Below are 22,601 nucleotides of genomic sequence, written 5' to 3'. Positions count from 1 at the left end.
TAGGATTCTGTTTATAGGATAACAATTTGTTCATTCACTCATTTTATTCAACAAGTATTTACCAAATGGTAAGGCCATGGTAGGTAATGTGAGGGATTTTTAAAAATGTCTGGAAATGGGGTCTGCCCTCATTAATAGATTAAAAAGATGTCACCGTCTAATGAGGAGAGTAGTATAGGTGCATGAATAACTAGATGACATTAGTGCCGTGAGAGGAGAAAAATGTGTCATGGAATTTAAAAAGAAGTTATAATGATAATAGTAATAGTAATGATAGATAACATTTAAAAGCTTTAAAGTCTGGACAGCACTTTACAGGTGTTATCTCTTTTGATGCTCACAATAACCCTGTGAGGTAGATGTTATTATCATCCCCATTTTACAGATGAGGAAGTTGAGGAGAGGTTCAGTGACTTGCCCAAGGTCACCCAGTTAGTAAGCACCTGAGAAGGCATCTGAGATCAGATGACTCCTCTAGGGGAGGCTTCATGGAGGAGATGATAATTATACTGAATCTTTAAAAAAGGGAAAATATTTTGTTGAGTAGAGATGAATGAGATGGGGAAGCTTTTACAGACAGGAGTAACATCAGTAAATCATCAGGGTAGGAAAGGACAAGTTATGTCTGCCTTACAGAATGTTCTTCAGGAATTATGGTATAGTGGGGAGGAAAAACTCCATCCAGAGTTCAAATTCTGCTCTGAAATTTTATCAATTCTGTGATCCTGGGCAAATCACTGAATTTCTCTAAATCTCGGTTCCTCTTCTGCAAAATGAATGGATCAGACAAGATGGTCTCTCTATACCTTTGATCTTATGATACACTAGAGAAAATGAGGTCTACCTGAAATAAAGTGGTGTTGATGGTCAGTTTTTTTTTAAGAAGAGAATATCATGGAGTAGTGTGGCTTTATTTCCCTAGAAATTGAATAAGAAAAATAAACTGAGTATTTATTTCTGATCATCTGGTTATTCCTGTCAAGCTTGCCCCTTGGTACTGAAGGTATGAGAGAATCTAGTTCTCTAAACAATCCTTGGCTGCCCACAGGACGTTTTTGATTCCAGTGGTTCCCAAGAGACTTGGTCACCAGACCTTCAAGTGCCCTCAGGTAAGGCACTAACTTTTCTCCTTGGCTCATATTCCTTAGCTATAAAATTGGCAAAGCAGCTCCGAGTGAAGGTATGGAAAATCAATCAAATCATTGGAGACTGGAGTTTTGTTACTGTGTGGTTCTTATACCAGGCCATGTCTTTTGACCATTCTCTAGCTAAAACTGACTCAGTATGAGGTCCTTTTGACTTGTTAGTTAATGCCTCTCTAGGTTAGGGACCAGATTGGATGGGCCTTGCATTCATCTATATATGGTTTATAGTATTATATGGAGGATTGTGTGGTTTGTCCTTTGTTCTTGAAGAGGATTATGACATCAGGAAGATGATGCCTTGACTTGCAAGTGAATTGGATTTAAGTGAAGGAGGGCTGTGCAAAGTCACCAGCCTCAGTTTCTCCTCAGTAGTCATCTGGATCCAGAGGCCAGATATAGATCAGGACAACTGGAGATGGCCCCTATATGGGGAAGAATGTAATATAATTAGATTAACAGTATGTTCAAACTAACAAAAAAATGACAATGCTTTAAGTTCATTTTCCTAATGAAGTCTACATCCAAAGCTTCATTTGGTGTTGAAGAAGATCCTAGGTTCTCAATAGCTATGTCAGTGAAGTTTAAGTTCTGGCAGATTCTATCCAGTTGGAGAGGCTCCCATCATGTGACTAGCACCAAGATGTATGGCCCATCATGTGAAAAACAACCAAGATGTACACCTGTCATGTGAAAAACAACCCTAAGCAGGAGCTCATTGTCACAGTGGATAGGGTGCTAGGTTTGGAGTTAAGAAGACCTGAATTCAAATCTAGCCTCAGATATTTAGTGGGCAAGCCATTGTAACCTCAGTCTGACTCAGTTTCTTCAATTGTAAAGATATGGGGATAATAATAACACCTCTCAGGGTTATTGTAAGGATCAGATGAGATATATTATATTTTATTGTTAATACAATAAATTAATACTGTGTTGTATTATATTTATTATGTTGTTATATTATACTGTATTGTTATGTTGTTATATTGTATCATATCATATATCATATGTCATTACATTGTATTAAATTATATTAATTCTATTTAACACAGTGCCTGGCATATAGTAGATACTGTATAAATGTTGGCTATTATTATTATCATTATCTAAATTCAGAGAGGCTCATCATCAAAAATTGGCCATTGGTGATGAATTTTCTTTTCATACACAACAGTTCCTTAGTCATAGAAGAGTTGCATTTTTCACGGATAGAAAGTACACCCCTATCAATGAAGCAATATATTCTTGAAATATAGATTGGTACATGCCTGTAATCTCTGCTATTAAAGGAAGCTGAGGTTGGTGAATCACTTGAATTCAGAAGATCTGAGCTGAAGTTGGGCTTAAGCCAATCAATGTCTACACCATATTTGGCACTGGTATGACCAACTGAGGTCCACGCTGGGAGTAGAACAGGTCAAAGCCTGGTGGGGTTAGGCCCATGAAGGCCTGCTGCACTCCCCTCCCCTTCTTCTTCCCTCTCTTCTTCCCTCTCCTATCTCTCACTCTCTCTGCCTGCCTAACTAATATAATACATGTGATATTTATCATATATAAGGAAGTTCATTGGAGATTTAATCAGGAATACTGATTATGTTGTTATATTGTATCATATCATATATCATATTATATTATATCATATTACATTACATTGTATTAAATTATATTAATTCTATTTAACACAGTGCCTGCCATATAGTAGCTACTGCATAAATGTTGGTTATTATTATCATTATCTAAATTCAGAGAGGCTCTGGGCTTTCAATGGCTTAAGTAAATCTGTGATGCAACAGAGATCACAACTGGTCTATAAATCCAATGGGAAGCCTTAGTGAGGCTGAGATAGAAAAAATGACCTCTTCAGAGTAGTATAGCCAATAAATGTCAGAAGTAGAATTTGAACTCATGTCCTCTTGACTTTCAAAGTCCATCAGTCTACCTACTACATCATTTTTCCCTTTCAGGATACAGATTTAATATTGAATTTCATTAATATGGGGCCTTATCCTAATATAGATATCAATTTGGAGATTTAGAATTATGCTGGCAAATTGGGGAAGTAGCGTTCAAGAGTTTGAAGTTCAAGGTCTGGGTAGGGGAAGAGAATAATCCCATATACAACGCCTCCTATATACCAGCCTGAACAAGTTTTACAAACACTATCTCATTTGATTCTCAGAACAACCCTGAGAGGTAGGTGCTATTATTAACTCCATTTTGTAGTTAAGGAAACTGAGACTAGTAGAGGTTAAGAGACTTGCCCACAGTCACTCAACTAGTTATTGTCTGATACTAGATTTGAACTCAGGTGTTCCTGACTCCAGTTTAGCCATTCATTCACTTTGACTTGTATTTGTAGCTGTCCAGGTGGTCACTGGAGGAATCAGCCAAATGGTCTTTTAAAGTCCCTCTGGTCCAGAGTCCTATGATTCCATAAATAGTAATAGTAACTGTAATTTATACGTTGCTTCAAAGTTTGAAGAAGTGGTTTTATATATTATCTTAGTTAAGTCTCAGGACAATCATACCAGAAGTATGATTACATAAATTTTTCCAGCTAAGAGAGTAAAGTTCAGAGACTTGTCCATGGTCACATAGTAAGTCAGATCTTTCTTTGAGCTTTGGCATTTGGTATCTCCAGGACCTTGGCTGATGAAATGGTCAGGACCACTATAGCTAAGGGGTTACAAAAAGGGGAGAGACAGTAGAGAAAGGAGGGATACTCACTAGGCACTCCTGAATTCTGATCCTGGATACACTTTGCCTTTAGAAAAAATTCACAATTATTGTTTTTTCCTCAGGCTAGTCCATAAAAGTTTTTCAACTCATGATATAGATGGAATATCTATAACATTATTATTAAAGGAAGAAGATTCAAGGTTCTAAACAACTGACTTAGAAAAAGCAAAATCTTTTGTAAATTGAGAACGGTGAAAAGATGAAGTATTTGTCATGAAGATCTATGTTTGAATCAAATCATATCATCTCTCTGAACCTCAATTTCCTTGTCTGTTAAAATGGAGTAGAGAATTCAGTGACTCCTGAGATTTCTTCCTAATCTAAATCCTGTGATCAATTGAATTCTGTACTACATATCTAGATGGCATAGTAGATAGTGTTGAACCTAGCATCAAGAAGACCTGAGTTCAAATCCAAATTTTCTAGTAATGGCCACGGGCACATCACTTAACATCTCTCAGGTTCTTCATCTATAAAATGGTTATAATAATAGCATTGATATCATTGGTGTATAGTGAGGTACAAATGTGATGATGTATGTAAAAACATTTTGCAAATCTTAAAGCACCATATCATATTCACTCTATATCTTTCTTCCCTCCCCCAGGAACAATCAACGGTCCAGACCAGACATTATAATGAATGTTACTCATTATAAGAGCTAGCATTCATATAGTATTTTAAATAATGTAAGGCACTTACCATATGTTATTTCATTTGATCTTCATAACATTTTACAAATGAACAAACTGAGGCTGAGTGGCTGGATTTGAACTCACACCCTCCTGACTCAAGCCCACTATGCCAACTACCAGGCCACTTTGCAGCCTTAATTATAAAAAAAATGAATAAAGTTTCATTTTCCAGGGTGGATTTTAAAAATCCATTAAGCTTATTGGAAGTACATATGAATGTCAGTTTGAAGATTTATATTTAGTGTATTTTAAAGCAAAATGGTGCTTTTCATTTTTCTTTTGCCATAAAATATTTCTTTTGACTTTCATTAGCTGCACATTAATGAAAAGAGATCTGTCTTAATATTACTAGAAAATTGTTTATGCAGCCATTAAATCTTCTGTAAGAATAATACCCAGTTGTCATTTAAAAATAGCTTTGAAATATACTTATTTTTTTAAAGTGAGGTGGAAAATGAACAGTTCCTTCTTGAGTAGGCTATATTTCAGATGCAATTTTACACTCAATTGAATATTTGTGGACAAGCTATAATCCTTGAAAATAGAAATTCTGGCATATCCCTGTTTGTTTATGTATACCACTGGTTTATGACAAATAACCAGGAATGCTTATTTAAAAAATAACTCTTTATAAATGTGTTCAGAGAAGCTTGGTTTAGTAGTATTTATAGTCTAAGAAGTTTTTAGAAGTAATATTTATGTCTATTTTATTATTCATAGAGACTCCAGGAAATCTATATAAGCATCATTCTGTCTCTAGGCTGAAGATACAGTCTTTAAAAGAAGATGTCCTCACAGTACCTTATGGGAAAGTATCTAAAGGTTGTGAATTTCTGTCTGTCTGTCTATCTATCTATCTGTATCTATCAATTATTCATCTATCAAGTCTATCTTTATATCTACCAACTATCTATCAATATCTATGTCTATCTATTTATAAAACATGCATGATCAATTTGTAAATGTATAGATCTTGAAATCATTGGATCAGAGATTTAAAACTAGAAGAGTACCTATAAGGATGTCTATTTAAGCTTAATACCTTTATTTTATAGCTAAGGAAGCTAAGACATAGACAAAGAGAATTTAAATGACTCATCCAGTCATTTGACCAAGGATAGTGATAGAGATAGAACCTGAACCATAGAATCAAAGAACTTGAAAGTTAGAAGGGATATCAGCAGTCATATAATCTAACCTCAAATAGAAAGAAAATTTCCAATATCACATGGAACATACTTAACAAGTGGTTACTCAGCCTTTGCTTGCAAATCTCTGGAGGGAGAAACCAGCACACACTGAGGCAATCCATTCCAAGACAGTTCCAATGGATGAAAGGTCTTTCTTGATGTTGAATCTCAATTGACACCTTTGCATGTTCTACTCATTGGTCCTGATTGTGTTCTTTGGGGTTAAACAAAATCTGTGTAATAACTTCCTCCACAAGGAAACCCTTCAGATGTTTGGAGTCACCATAATGTCTCACTCTGACCTCCAAAGCCTCTAGGCTGAATATGCCCAGTTTCTTTAACTTCTCCTTATGTGACATGGACTCAAGGTCTATCACCATCTTGGTTGTCTTCTAAATTATTCACCGATGTCTTTTCTAACCTGTGACCCAGAACAGAACACAATACAATAATATATGAGAAAAGGTCTGAAGAGGACAGAGACTATGATTGACCTGGAGAGCAAGCCCTGTGAGATCAGGGACCATACTTAGTATTGACCCTTTTTTGTTATTGTTGAATTGTGTTAGTTGTGCCTGACTCTTTGTGACCTGGTAAAGTTACTGGAGTGGTTTGCCATTTTCTTCTCCAGCTTAATTTACAGATAAGGAAACTGAGGCAAATAGGGTTAAATGACTTGCCCAGGATAACACAGCAAATAAGTGTCGGAGGCCAGATTTGATTTCAGGAAGATAAGTTTTCCCAATTCCAGGTCTGATGCTCTATCTACTGAACCTGCAGTATCTACCTTAGGGCCTGCTTAATAGAGTGCTAACACAGCAGCTTGTCCTCAAAATATACAGTATAAATGTCTGTTGCATTATTTTGTGTTGTGCTGCATTTTCTTATTTGTTGTATTTTATTGTTGGTTTGTCTCTAACACTTCACCTTCACTGACTTCGTAGTACAATGTAATTGAGGTAGGGACTGTTTCATTTTTGTTTTTGTATACCCAGTGTATACCCAAGAGCCTGGCATTAAGGAGTCCCTTAATATAGTCTTACTGAATTGAACTGAACACATTGTCCGAAGTCTATGCAATAGCCCTCCATTGAACATGATTTATTCTCTATTCTCTGTGAGCTCAGTTTTCCTTGGATCATGACCAATCCCTTCTCACTAATGAGTATTCAGCATAGCACTCCCAACACCCCACAAACCCTCCAATGGTATGATCTCATCTCGTTCAGGAGTTCCCCTCCAGTTATGAAGATTACAATACATCCATGCCTATCAGTTCTGTGTGATTCTCTTCAGTGGCTGCCCAAAAGTTCACCACTGAGCACCCTAGCATGCTGAGGGCCTTGTGTAGTACCTACCAATCCTTTTTTTTCCTATGAAGAAAGGTAGAATATTGGATAGTGAGCTCCTTGAGAGCAGGGACTGCCCTTTGCCTCTTTTTCTATTCCCTTAGCATAGTGTCTGGCACATGGTAGATGCTCAATAAATGTATATTGATTGACTGACAGAAAGTGATCTAGAAATGTGAGGCTTCTGGGTAATCTAGAAGTCTTTGTCTTATAATTCTTTCTTCCTCAATTGTTATCTCCCATATATTTCTCACCATTCTCACTTTTTTCTACCTTTACATTGACAAATATCAAAGTATATTTTGATTTGATTTGGATAGTATTATCAAATTATGCATAAAATTTCTTTATGATTGCATCTTTTTAATTTTTATTTATTTTACTTTAATTTATGGAATAAAACAAGCAGTTCCATAACATCTTTAGCAACTGTACAATTGTATGGGTTGCATTTATTTTCAAGGTGGTCTTTTTTTTCAAATGATTATGACTAGAAATGAAATATATGTTAACTAAATATCCCATGAAATACTGTCTTATTGTTTCTGGGCATGCAACAAAAGTCATTCTGTTAACTCCTGTCTTTGTCTCTTCAAATAGTGGGGCCTGTCTTCCTTCCTTCAATTATGACTTCCTTTTTTCTTCCAGTTGTATTTATATAAAGAATTTCAAAATTAACATGATTCAGTTCAGAGGTATGTCGGAGCCCAGCTCAAGGTGGCTCATGAGAGTGAACTGTTAAATTTTCAGTGTGAGCCCTTACACTTTGGAAATCAACAAATGATACAGATCAAGGCTTGATATAATATTTCATTGATTGTCTAGCCTTAAGTGATGAAGAATAAACAGATTAAACTTAAATGTGTATTGTACATACTTTTTGTCCACCAGAGAGTTATGGCTTATTATTTACCAGAATGTGGCTGATTCATTTCCTTCAACAATGTGTCTATTTCTTGATCATTGGATAAGGATCTCACGTTTAGATCACTGTGTTGATGGTGTAAAAATTTTGTTATTTTCAGCACCCTCTGCTCCCTTTTCTAACATTACCACCATCAATACAAAAGGAGAACGAGGCAAGGTGAGACTGAAGAGTCTTTAAGACTTTGTTTTTTGGGACAGTTAGTTGGTGGAGTGCATACCACACCAGCCCTGGAGTCAGGAGGGCCAGAGTTCAAGTTTGGCCTTGGACACTTCCTAGCTGTGTTATCCTAGGCAAGTCATTTAATTCGGATTGCCTCTAGGAAAAAAAAAAGACTTTCATTTGTTTCAACATAGCCAAAAAGATCCATCATCAAATGATACACCTACCCATTGTTATTTAGGCTGGTCCTTGGGAAACAGTTTTAATCTGTTACTTCCCAGTGTGGTAGATAGGATTTGCCATAGCTTATTCCCTGATGTCATGGACCACTTCCAAGCAACAATGAGGAATTGGAGTAGGAAAACTGATAAAATTCTGGAGGATTCTATAGTGTGTGTGTGTGTGTGTGTGTGTGTGTGTGTGTGTGTGTGTGTGTATGTGTGTGTGTATACCTGCTCCCATTTAAGATAAAAATTCATTGTGTGAATTTTGTGTAAATATGAAGTTTTACAATCACATTGTCAGAAGAACCTTGTGGGTTCAACCTGTACCTCAACAAGAATCTCTTTTTTAATAGTAAATTTATTTTTTTATTTAATTATTTTGTTTTCCATTTTCTACAATCATTTTTATATATCTTAGACTTTTTCCTCTCCCTCCCCCTCTTTTCTCCTCCATTCCCCGTCCCTCCCTGAAACAGCATGTAGTCTTATATAGGTTCTACACACACATTCATATTAAATACATTTTCACCTTAGTCATGTTACATAGAAGAAATAAAAGGAATGGGAGAAATCACCAAACAAAACAAGACATAAGAGAAAATGGTCTGTTTCATGCTATGATCCAATTCCATTGTTCTTTCTCTGGATGTGAAAAATATTTTGCCTCAAGAGTACGTTGGGAATTTTTTAGGTCCTTGCATTGCTGTGAAGGACTAAGTTTGCCAGGAAATTCCTCACACACTGTGCTTGTTGCTGTGTACAAAGTTCTCCTGGTTCTGCTCCTTTCACTCAGCATCAGATCATATAAGTCCTTCCAGGCCTCTCTGAAGTCTTCCTGTTCATCATTTCTTATGGCTCAATAGTACTCTATTACATTCATACACCACAATTTATTTAGCCATTCCCGAATTGATGGACATCCCCTTGATTTCCAGTTCTTGGCTACCATAAAGAGAGCTGCTATAAACATTTTTGTACATGTGGGACCCTTTCCCATTTTTATGGTCTCTTTGAGATACAGTCCTAGAAGTGATATCTCTGAGTCAAAGGGTATGTACATTTTTGTAGCTCTTTGGGCAGAGTTCCAAATTGCTCTCCAGAATGGTTGGATGAGCTCACAGCTCCACCAACAATGAATTAGTGTTCCAACTTTCCCACATCTTCTCCAACATTTTTCATTTTCTTGTTTTGTCATGTTAGGCAATCTGATAGATGTGATGTCAACAAGAATCTCTTTTAGAACAATTCTTCTGATGAATGGACATCCAGTCTCTTCCTAAAGACCTCCACTGCGAGTGGGAAAGTGACGCTAAACAGAGACAGATACACATTCTGCTCTTTCACAGGATGCCTGTTTGATATAAAGTAGACTTTTCTGACATGATTCACACCTGGGTGTATATAAATACTGTTTTACTGTTTTTATAAGAACACCCTGTATATTCACATCACCTTTCATGTGAAGATTCCAAAGAGCTACCTAAACATTAATTAATTCTCACTGCACTCTTCTGAGGAAGGGGACTATTCTTAGCTCCATTTTACAGATGTGAAAACTGAGGCATAGGAAGATATAAATGATTTGCCTACGGCTACCCCCAGAACAGTAGCAGAGCTAGGAATAGTATTCATGAGTCATGATATTTAATCTCATGCTCTAATCACCAAACAATTTTTTTTTCTTCTTGAGCATGTGAGCACCTCTGGGGTGAAGACTGCAACTTTTGAATGATCTGTAGTATAGCCACAGGTCTCGAGCTCAATGAAATATTATACCACAGAAGTCATTGCTATCAAAGGCATTGTTTTTGCTATTAAGTACCAGATAAAGAACAAAAGATGATAATAAAATATTAATAAAATTTGATACATACATACATATATATGTGTGCATATGTATGTATGTGTGTATATGTATATGTATATGTATGTGTGTGTATACACACACATACTTGTATATGCCATAGTCAGGGCTTATTAACCTAAGGTCCATGAACTCATTTTTAAAAAATATTTTCACAACTATGTATCAATGTAATTGGTTTCCTTGGCAAGCCTATGCTTTAAAAAAACCTTATTCTGGCAATGGGGTCCATAGTCTTTACCAGATTGTCAAAGAGATCAATTAAAAAAAAAGGCTGAGAACCCCTACTGTGTTTCTTATTCCTATGTCCACTTTCCAAATCTATAGCAGGTTGACAAATGAATCCTCAGTGTTACTCAGTGAGAGGTGACTATTATTATCTCTCTCCTGGCAAAGAAGTAATCAGAGATTTACAGGAATGAAATGAAGGTCATGCTTTGGGCTCAGATCAACACTGACTCAAGTCCCACCTTAGATCCTTTAGATCATTTGACTTTGCTTTCAGAGCTGCTGCTCACTCATGTTGATATTGTGAAACTTGGTTACAGGGAGGGAGATTTGGTGGAGGGAGGGCATGACATCCAGGATAAGAACAGCCTTAAGTGGGATTCATGTTACAGGTTTTCCATGAAAGGGAATAGTCATGCAGTCCTGGACCTCTTCTGAAAATCTGTCACTTCCCACTTGTGATAGGGATCTTGTTTGACAAGCCCAGGCATCAGAGCTCTGATGAGTGAGTAATCTTTAAAGAGCCTGCCTGCCCTGATCCAAGTTGTCCTGGAGGGAAGGAGCTCCAGAAACAGTGATCTGGCTGTTGAAGGCCAATATTTATTAGGTAAGCATTTCCTTCTCCCCATCCCCACCTCCCATTCCCCCAGTGGCTCACATTGACTCAGAGAGAGAGAATGAGCAAAAACTCCAGCAGCCTTCTCTATTTTGTCTTGTTTCATACTGATTTTTCATTTCACGCTAAACTACTGGCCCGCTACATATTGGGTTCACAAGATATCTGAGAGAGTAGAAATTATAGTGATATAGAAACCATGCAACCATCTTTTCAAAGGATGTTTTTCAAGAATGAGAGAAAAGTTCCATGGTTGTGGGGATAGGTATACACCCTGGTCCCTTCCCATTAGCCACATGTGCTCTGGTCTATTCCTCATGGATGCACCAATCCTCCTCCCCCTATACAAAAATATCTGTAGCAGCATTTTTTTGTAGTAGTAAAAACTTAAAAGGAAAGTAGATGTCCATTGATTGGAGATCATTGAACAAATTATGGTGTGAATGTAATGGAATATTTTTGGTCCATCAGAAATGAAGAATATGAACAAATTTGAAAAAAATTCAGGAAAACTTAAGAAGACTTGTATGAACTGATTCATCCACCTATTACCCTTCCTTCCAATCACCTTGCATCTACTTCATACATGCCTATATGTGTATGTCTTGTCTCCCAAGGTAGAATATAAACTCCTTGAGGGCAAGTGCTGTTTCATTTTGATTTCTGTATACCCAGCCCCTACTATGGCTTTTGATACCTATTATGTACTGAATCAATGTGTTTGGATTGATTGATAATAAAGTAAGTACAGCCAGTTGCATGATGACCACAATAATGTAAAGGAAAACAATGTGGAAAGATTTCAAAATTCTGATCACTGCAGTGACGATTTAGGCCTTCAGGAAACTTAATGGTGAAGCATGCCTCCTTGTCTCTCATCAGAGAGATGGTGAACTATGGAGGTGGAAGGAGGTATACATTTTCAGAAGTAGCCAATGTGATTTGTTTATCTCAACTGCACTTAAGTCTTTACTTGTTACTATGAGGGGAGTGAGGAGGGAGGGAATATAGATGTACAGTGCCTACTGTTTGCCAGGAACCATGCTAAGTGCTTTTTACAAATATCTTATTTGATCATCAAAATATCTCATCAAGGTACACGATATTATTATCTCAATTTTATACTTGAGGAAACTGAGGCAAGCAGAGGTTAAGTGACTTGCCCAGGGTCACACAGCTAGAAACTGCTTGTGGCTGGATTGGAATTTAGGACTTCTTGACTCCAAGCCCAGTGACTGATCCACTGTGCTACCAGCTATTTCAAGCTACTAATTTGTCACGGGAGGATTTTATTGGGGGATCAGAAGGGGAGTCATGGGAAGTTAACTGCAATAAAAAGAAGGCATGAATGAATCATTAAAAAAGGAAGAGTGTGAGAATGAGAGAAGGCCCTACAGATGTTAACTGTGGCCTCAAAGACACAGGACTGTATTTCTCCAAGGCAGGACATCCAGACTCCAGACTTCTGGGTTACTTACTTTCACTGCCTTCGGAGTCTTGCCAGATTGGTCCTCCATGTGTCAGCCTATCCTTGTGACAGGAAATATGTCTGGAGTGCTGAAAGGTTTTTAATTATGCCTCCAATAATGATAGCTTACTTGTGGGTACATGTCTCAGAGGAGAGTCATACTGCACAGCCCCACATGCCACATACAGATGCCTTCATTTTCCTGTGCCTTTGGGTTGAACCAGAAAAGACGGTGTCTGGAGATGCATGCACACTGGCCCTCCCAGCCCCATTCAGGCTAAGAGAGAGACACTAGGACATGAGAGTTTGCAGGGAGGGTCCTGAAACAGGTCAGGTTCTGACTGTAAGATAATGACAAGGAAGGGCAGCTAGGTGATGCAGTGGATAGAGCAGAAGGACCTCAGTTCAAATCTGACCTCAGATACTTACTAGCTGGGTTACCCTGGGCAAGTCACTTAACCCCAATTGCCTTAAAAAAGACGAGGGGCTGAGGGGGTGGAGTGGGCAGGAAACAATAGTAAGGAGAGATTGAGCTCCCGCCCAAACAAATGTCTCTGTAGTCAATGTATTACAGTCTAGGGGTGCTGGGAACCCCAAAATGTACAGGATACAGGATACTGCCTGGCAAGAATTCAACTACTCAGGCCTCAAGTCAAAGTTTATTTGTGAGTTTGTGACTCCAGTACAAGTGGGCCAGACTCCTAGTGAGTCTATGCATTTGATAGGGACAGGACTGATATTTTTATGGGGAAAAGATTATGAAAGGATCTGGATAGGAACCTAAGAGTGGCAAGTTGCCTGGAGTGGTTAGGAGGTAACTGAGAATGAAGGGTTGGACTAGGTCAGGGGCCACAAAGAAAGGACAGTTGAAAGGATTGTACTGGGATGAGTGCAGGTGAACTCCAGGGATCTGGGTTCAGGGGCTGGGTTCCTGAAATTCCTGGGAAAATTCAAGGGGGAGTGGTCCAGATTCCATATCCAGTCACATGGACCCTTGTGACCCAAACTTTCCAAAGAGGATCTTGGAGGGTAAGAAAAGCTTTAGATTTGGATCTGGAGGGCCTGGACTTGAATCCAACCTGGGAAAGTAGATTACGTTATTCCAGCCTTAGTTCCCCACCTACAAATGGATGAGTTTGGACAAGATGACTTCAGAGGGCTCTTCTCTTTCTAAATCTATCCCAAATCACATAGCTAATTCCTTCCTGGCCCCTAGAAAACTGGTAGTTCAGCTACTCAGTCTTTCAGCAGAATGAAGAATATGGGGGAGTAGAAAGGTGGAAATGGAGTCAGAGGAGCTGGGTTCAGATTTACCACTTTCTACCTGGGGAACTCAAGAGGTTACTTTTTAACCTCTCTGTACTTCACTTTCTTTATCTGCAAAAAGAAGGGGACCAGAGAACGTTGGAAGTCCTTTACAGCTTTAAATGTATGGCCTATATTTATTAATTTGGGGGGGGGGGAGACAGTGGTATCCGTGTAATTCAATTTCTTTTTTTCTTTAACTTTCAAAAAATGTTCCTTTAAATATTACTAGGATTGTCTTTCCCCTTCCCCATCCATGGGCCCAGTTGTATCCATTTTATGGCCATTAAAAATCCCCCCCTTTACATGCTTATCTCATCACAAGGACAGGTTGACACATTGGATCCAGTTTAACGATTGGCAAAGAAAGTAGACTTTTAAAATGTTCTTTTTACATTGCCTTGTAAGGGAAGGTCTGGGACTTTTTTTTTAAAAACAGTTTTTCAAGTCTAGCTATAAATCCATGTATCAATAAGAAAGTTTATGGAATTGAGATTTTTGCTTTTTCAAGGAAGGAAGTAATCCTTATTTCATAGAACTCAGTGGAACTGAGTTCACTGGAAGGAAGTCTAAGAAAGCAAAGTACCTCCATCCTTCAAATAACTGGCTTAAATCTATAGAACCTATTCACTGGGGAGTTAGGTTTTGAATGGTAATTGAAAGAACAGAGAGAATAGTTTCCCATCCCTTTAGATTTTTATTTATGGAGGCATAATGAAAAGTGTTGATATACCGAGGGAGTAATTAACTCAACCTGGAACTCAGAGCTGAAGTTAGAATTCCGATAGGAAGGACCAGTGAGATTCTATTAGATGGACTGAGATTTAGAGTATGAAGTCTTATAAATTCAGAGAACTCTTGCTCCCTTGCTCCCTTCCCCCTCTTGAGAAATGCCAGCCTTAGAGACAAGTTTTAGAAATTTGCCTGATGGGATTCTGCTCCACAGTAAGGCCCCAGCAGCAAGCCAGGGTATGTATCAGACAAGCTGCTCATTCTATCCCAGAGCTAATTCAAGCTTTCAGCATAACAATCTGCTCTCAGTGAGCCCAGGACAATGTCGGTGGCCCTCTGAGCTGCCATTCATTCACACAAGGTCTGCTAACCCTTGCACTACTGGTACCTCATTTTTGGAGCTGCCAGGGTAGAGGAGAGCTGGAGGGTAGCATGCCCACCTCCCTGACTGCCTACAGCCCCAGTTCCACCATGCAGGTAGATGGGATGCTCTTTGATGCTGTGGACCAAATCTGCTCAGGAAGCAGCAAGCACCAGCTCAGAGAGAAAGGCTGACTTCCCAGGCAGCTGAAATTGGAAGAATTTCACACCTCCTGGGAAAGCTGATAAAAATTCATGATTTTTTTTTTTGGCTGGGAATGCTAAAGAGAAAACAAACAAATAACTAGAATAAAGTAAAATCCAACTAAAAAAATTTTTTTTGGCCTTGGATTTAAAATTTCCTCTTTGCCTCAAGGCATATGACCAAAGTCCACCTCCTGTGCTTGAAGGGAAGAAAATCTCCAACATGACTAAGGCGGCCAGTACACAAAATACTCTGTATGGAACTGAGCAAAGAAGAAGTGCAGTGTCTGAAGCTGCCTGGGGAGACTGCTTGAGAATTCTTATCATCTCATGACAGGCAAGGTCATAAAGAGGTGGACTTGTGCACTAAAGAGAGATGAGCTCTGGAATCAGAGGGATCTGGGCTCCAACTCAAACCTGTATGACCTTGGGTGACCACTAGACCTCAGATTCCTTCCCTGTAAAATAAGGAGCTGGGATTAGATGATCTCTAAGGTTCCTGCCTTAGCTCTAAATCTATGACTGTGAGATCTTCTGCTGTATCCTATGACAGGGATTCTTTACCCCAGAGAGATTTCAAAGGGTCTGTAAACTTGGATAGGGAAAAAATTGGGCATTTTTGGTTTTCACTAATATCTAACTGCAATTTAGTATTTTCTTCAATTATTTAAAGGCATGATTCTGAGAAGAGGTCCAAAGGCTTCACCAGACTTCTGAAGGGATCTATGATACAAAAAAAGTTAAGAATCACTGACCTAAGAGCTTGCCCAATGTTGAAAATAGCAACTCACTGAGCTCTTTGTTGCCAGCTGAAGAAGGAGATGTCATCCTTTTTAACTTACAATATATGCATTATGCTGCAAGAGGAAAACTCATGAGACTGCCTATTATAATCAAGATGTGCATTATATGCTAAGCTCTGAACAATTTCTTTTTTAAAGCAAAGATTATAGTTAATTTCAAGCCACTTGAAAGGGTGTATGTCATTCACGGTCACGGATGGGATCTGACGCCTGTTAAGGAATCTTTGGGCTATAGGCACATACAAGTTAAAGGCCTGAAATTCTATGATTTTTTTTCCTTCTTCTAAGAATTCCAAGATTATTCAACCCCAGGGCAACCAGTTTATCGTATATGAGTGGAGGAGCATACTTCCCAAGCAGGACTGAGGCTGTACTTTGGTTTCCAGGGGAGAGGGGAACCTGAGGCCTTCTAGGTCCTCAAGTGTGGCTCTTTGACTAGATAGGGCTGCACTTGAGGACTTACAGGGGCACAGATTGCTTTCGTTTGCTTTAGGCAGTCATGGGTTAGAGCACTGCCCAAGGCCTTCGAGGATGCATTATTCTTTCTGGTCCTTGTTTGAATTTTCCTCTCTAATATTACTTTCTTTGCTTCTACCATACATGTATTTTATATGTACCTAGTCTTGGTACATGCAAGTTCTTTGAGGGTAGAGACTGTTTTTGCCTTTCTTTATAACCCTTTTTCCTTCCCCCTCTTCAGTTTAGAATAGCGCTTGGCATATAGTAAACAATTAATAAATACATGGGTGTGTACAGGTCCCAGAAAGCTCTCAGAGATATAGGTTACATATCTTTAAATAGCCTTTTTCTTTTCTTCCCCCTCGCTCTGTTACTCTATTTTTTCATCACTATCTCTCTCTCTCTCTATGACTGTGTCTGTCTCTTTGTCTCTGTCTCTCTGAGGCAATGTGCAGAGGGTGAATGCTCCATCTGTGGTCAGGAGAGACCAGTCCTGAATTACACTCCCATTACTTATTAATGATTGGACCTTGGGCAAGTCATTGTAATTCCTCTGAGTCTCGGTTTCCTCATCTGTAAAATGGGAATAAGCAAGCCTTTCTTGAGAAATATCATGGGCTACCCTAATAGAGAGCCAGCCTCAGAGTTAAGAAAAGTTCGAATCCTGGCTCTGATACATACTGTCAGTGTTACCCTGGGTAAGTCATTTGCATTTCCACTGCCCTCAAGTAACTCTCTAAGAGTATATATAATTCTCAGAGGGGTTACTGATCTGAGTTGACAGAAAGTGTTTCCTCATCCTATATGAATGACCAGTTGGTTTAAACAAAAAAAACCCCCAAATACTTTTCTCATCCTGCTGTTTTGAGGCTCAGTGAGATAATGTGTACAAAGTGCTTGGTAAACCTTAGAATACTACACAAACACCAACCATGATTATCCCTTGAAGAATGAGTCATGACTGCCCTTTGCCAACAGACATGACCTCTTACAACATGAAAACCCCTTCCGTTGCCATATATGCTACGTGATCCCATAGGAAGCTGACCCATTTGGGTTTTTCCAAGGAGTTCTTTAAAACCGCCTCCTCTACCTCTCCAGTCAAGAAAAGTTCACAATACACAGGGAGTCAGGTGGAGAGCCCTCCCTGGCCCACACAGCTCTGAATGACTAACCTAAGGATTAGAAATGGAAGATGCCAAGAAAAGCCACTGCTATTTCATCGACTCAACTAAAACAATGTGGGATTGAACTCTCGAGCTTGCTTTAGAACAAAATCTCTCTCTCCCCCCCACCCCTCCACCCCACCTGCAGTTACTTCACTGTAGAGTTGTGAGGAAACCCTTTGTTAAACCAACCAAAATACTTAAAGGATCTGTGACAAAAGGTGGAGAAAGCTACAAAAGGGAACAACTATCCTGGATCTGATTCTGACCAACAAGAAGGAACTCTTTGCTGAAGGAGAGACCATGGGAATCTTGGGAGGAAGTAGAGACGACATCTCAACATTCAGGGGAGAGTGGCATAGAGTCTGGCATAGAGTCTAACATTTGGAAGAGTAGACTTCAGAGCAGTCAAAGAAAAAGTAGGGAGCATGGTGTAGAACAAAACCTATGCTAAAAATCAGCGTGACACAGATGGGAAACTCGAGGATGAAATTCTGAAGACAGAAGGAGATATAATTTTAACTTGGTGTTATTAGTCATGTCCAACTCTTTGTGACCCTGTTTAGGATTTTCTTGGCAAAGGTACTGGAGTGGTTTGCCATTTTCTTCTCTAGCTCATTTGACAGATGAGGAAACTGAGGCAAACAGGGTTAAGTGACTTGCCCAGGGTCACACCCAGCTACTAAGTGTCTGAGGCTGTATTTGAACTCAGGAAGGTGAGTATTCCTGATTCCAGGCTGGCACTTTATCCACTGTGCCACCTACCGAGCTGCCCTGTACTATGACTTAGCACTGTACTAAGAAACTACCAACCAAAAGGAAGATAGCACCTATCCTCAGGGTGCTTAAGGGGTAACAGAGGAAGACAATTCATAGAAGAGAACTGAAAACCTGTGGTGAGAGTGAAGGAAAGGTACCAGTACAGGTACATGGAAGATGTCTAGAGAATCAGGAACTAAAGCCAGAAGAGAGTGAGGGTAGGCTTGGCCAGGGTGTTTCCTCAAAATGGAGGTCCTAGAAGGAATTCCTCATCCAGAGGATGATGCCAAAGGGGCCAAGGGATTGTCCAGGGTGAGGAACCTTCTGAGACATAGAGAAGTACAGAAAGTGAGGCCTGAAATATAATACATTTGATAAAGATTATGTGAATAGACTTCTTTTTGCACATTTTAGAGTAATGCTGGAACCTGATCTACTGATCAATCACCTGATCAACTACAAGGGCTTCCTATGTGCCAGGTATTGCAGAGGCAAAGACAAAAATGAAACAGTTCTTGCTCTTAAGGAGCTTACTTTCTATTTGTCTGACATAAAAATCTGTAAAGAATCGACACTAATATGCACAGCTAAAAGTCATTTCTCAATAGTAATCAAAGGATGTGAACAAACAGCTTTTAAAAGAAGCAATGCTCTCTATCAACAGACATGAAAAAAATACTCCAAAATGCTAATAATAATGTTAAGTGGATCCATCAGGTCATTAGTCCAGGAGTTCACATCAGTGATACCATTTGAAATCCTTCCCTGTCCAACCATTTGGGGAATTATTGATTGTTCCTCTCCTTCCCTCCCTCTGCATTTACCCCAAGGGATCCACCCAATGAAGCAAAGAAAAAAATTTAAGATGCCACTAATAAAAAGGGAAATGCAAATTAAAAGTGCCCTGACACAGTACCAAATGTCCATCCAACCAGCAAAGACGAAAATAATAAACATTGGAGAGGGAAAGTAAAGATAGATACACTCATGCATGATTAGTGGAACTTTGAAACTCAACATTCTGGAAAACATTTTTTAAATATACAAGAAAAGTTTTTAAACAGCTGTTCATACACTTTGGTCCAGTTTTACCATTATTGGGCCCCGAGGAGGTCAAAGACAGGGAAAGATTTTATGTATGTATATATGTGTATATATGTGTGTGTGTGTGTGTGTGTGTGTGTGTGTGTGTGTGTGTGTGTGTGTAGGTATACATATAGAGGCAGCTAGCTGGTGCAGTAGATAGAGAGCACTGGGCTTGGAGTCAGGAAGACTCATCTTCCCGGGTTCAAATTAGATCTCAGACACTTACTAGCTATGTGCTGCTGGGCAAGTCACTTAACTCTGTTTGCCTCAGTTTCCACAGTTATAAAATGAACTGGAGGAGAAAATGGCAAACCCCTTCAGTATCATTTCCAAGAACACCCCAAATGGGGTCATGAAGAGTCAGAAACAGCTAAGACAATGCATAAATACATTACAAAAAGAGAGATTTTTGTCCTAACAATGCATAACTATATCTTTTGCAGGAACAAAAAATGGGAACAACGAAAATATTCAATGATGAATGATTGACCAGTTGGCGAGCAGCTGAACAACTTGTGGTGTACAAATGTTTCCGAATATCATTGGATTGTAAGGAATGATGATTTTAGGGAATTCAGAGAAACATGGGAAGATTTTTGGAACTGATGAAAAGCCAAGCCAAGCCAGGAGAACCAGACAGACAATGACTTGAATAATGTACATGAAGGCAAAAATCAATAGGATATCCTTTAGATCAACTGGAGCGAAGTACCTTGGTGTCTGAGGATTAAGATTGGAAGATCTTGCCTCTAAGTCCTTCAGAAGTGCTAGGCTATAGATACGAAATATTCCATACCTTTTGATTCAGGGTCTCTTTATTGGCTAGTGTTGCTTAACTTTTATTTTTTTAAGTAAGAGTAGGTACTGGAAAGGAAAGGTTTATTGGGAAATGATTGTGATATAAAAATGTTATATGAAATTTTTAAAAAATGTTGACCCAAATGCATAAATTATAGTATTGGCCACAGATTTAGATCTAGAAAGGACCTCAGAGAAGATAATAGTCCAACCCCTGGGCAACCTCATTTTACAGATGAAGAAACTGAGGCTTAGGCAAGGCCTCAGCCCTCTGACCCCAATGCCAGGGCTCCTTAACACACCATAAAGACCGAAACTACCAGAAATAGACTGTGAGGAAGCATTTCTAGTGCCAGTCAGATTTATGAGTCCTGTCCGGGATTACATGTGGTTCACAGAAAGTTCATGTTTATCTCAGTTCACCTGTATTCACACCCCTTCTTGAGCCTGGCTTCAAGTATGCATTCAAGTCAACCTCAGGACTCAACTGTAAACATTGAGCCATTGAACAAAGCTATGGGCTTTGGAGTTAAAAAGGAGAAAAAAAAGAGGAGAGAGCCAGGAATAAACAAGTTTCGCCTGATTTCCAATTTGCGTGGTGAACTGGCCCTGGTTCACTCAAAATATCAGGCCATGGTCTGTATATTTTGCAGACTCCAGTGAACCTTTTTGGAAAGCCTGGCCTACAAACTCATTGAGGGAGGAAACCCCAAACCGGGTAGGTTTTCTTTAGTATCAGATTCCTTCCTAGCTCAGCTTGTAGCCTCTGCAGGAGAGAATGTGGCCCGAGTGCATTTTCTCTTAGCTCCCAAGATTTGTCTGGGTCTGGGGCTAGAAGATTTTCTGACTATTTCTGACTCATTAGGGAAAAATGCATCTGGGAAAGCTGCAGAGCCAAATTGGTGTTTGTTACTAAGGGCAGGGCTATAAAATATAATCTTGCACAAGCTTTCCTTTCCCTACCCCCACCCCCCATTTTTCCTTTGGAGCTCAAATGACAGCACATCCTCACAGCAGAAGGACTAGGCTGGTTTGACATTCCATACTTTCCGGAATTAAAATGTATCTCTTCGAACTCCTCACCTCAATCCCAACTTGTAGAAGGGTCTTCTCGTGGGGGCTCTAGTGGTAGTGACGTTAAACCACATTCTAGCTAACCTTTTCTGAGCCAAAGGTTAACAATAAAATGCAGGGTGTGGACTTGGCTGGTTGATTTTTCTTTCTCATTTTTAGGAGCCTAAAACTCCACTCAGAGGTAGCCATTAGATCTCAGAGATCTGGCCTTTATACCTAGTTTTCCAGCTGAGTTAAATAAGACACAACAGAAATACTTTTCAAAGCACTTTATGGAATTCTGTCAAGTCTCACAACTTCCTCCCTTCCCCTCCCCAACCCAACCCCCATTGTCCAATCCTTTGAAAAAGATTCCCAAATAGGTAAACCTACTAGCTGAGTATCTCACAGAGAGGGAACTACACAGCCAGGATTTTATTAAAAACATCACACTCCTTATTTTTGCTTCCCCCCTCCCCCTCTTCTTTCCACATACTACAGCAGAAAACTGTGAAAAAGAAATGGACAAGCTTGAACCCAAAGAAAAGATATGAATGTTTCTCTCTCTCACTCCTGTCTTCCTTCAAGTCCCAGCTGAAATCCCACTTTCTACAGGAAGTCCTTCCCAATCCTTCTTAATTCTAGTGTTGATAATACTGACTTATTTTTGTGGATGATAATACAACATATTAAAATCAACTGACATATACATTAAGCTATTATCTACATATATATATGTGTACAATCACTACAATAGATTACAATTATATTGTAATACTATTTCTGGTTTATCACACCCATAACTCGTTTGTATATGGTTATTTGTATATTGGCTAGATTATAAACTCCTTGAGGGTACAGATTATTTTTTGCCTTTCTTTGCATCCCCAGCGCTTAACCAACCACTTGGCATGTTGTAGGCACTTAGTGTTGACTGATGGACTTTGCAGAGGGAGGGGATCATAGCATCTTAGTTATAAAAATGGAAAGAGCCTTGAAAGTTCTTCAATCCAGTTCGCTCATTGTATACATGAGGAAACTGGCTTGTGACCCTGAGGTTCCAGAGTTAGTAAGTCTCTAGGGCAGAATTCAAACCTAGGTCTTCTTGACTGCAAGTACAGTGGTCTAGCCCCTATGGCCAGGCTCCATAGAATACTTGATTTGTTTGGGTGTATTGATTAGTTGTGCTGAACTGATTCCCTCCCCCTTTTGTTCTTTGTTATAAGGAAAGGCTTATTGAGAGATGGAGTGGGGAGGGACATTGGAAAATGAAA

The sequence above is a fragment of the Notamacropus eugenii genome, chromosome 6 (genome assembly GCF_028372415.1).
Source record: "Notamacropus eugenii isolate mMacEug1 chromosome 6, mMacEug1.pri_v2, whole genome shotgun sequence".
NCBI lineage: Eukaryota > Metazoa > Chordata > Mammalia > Diprotodontia > Macropodidae > Notamacropus > Notamacropus eugenii.
The sequence above is the reverse complement of the archived record's forward strand: the minus strand, read 5'-3'. Positions refer to the sequence as shown.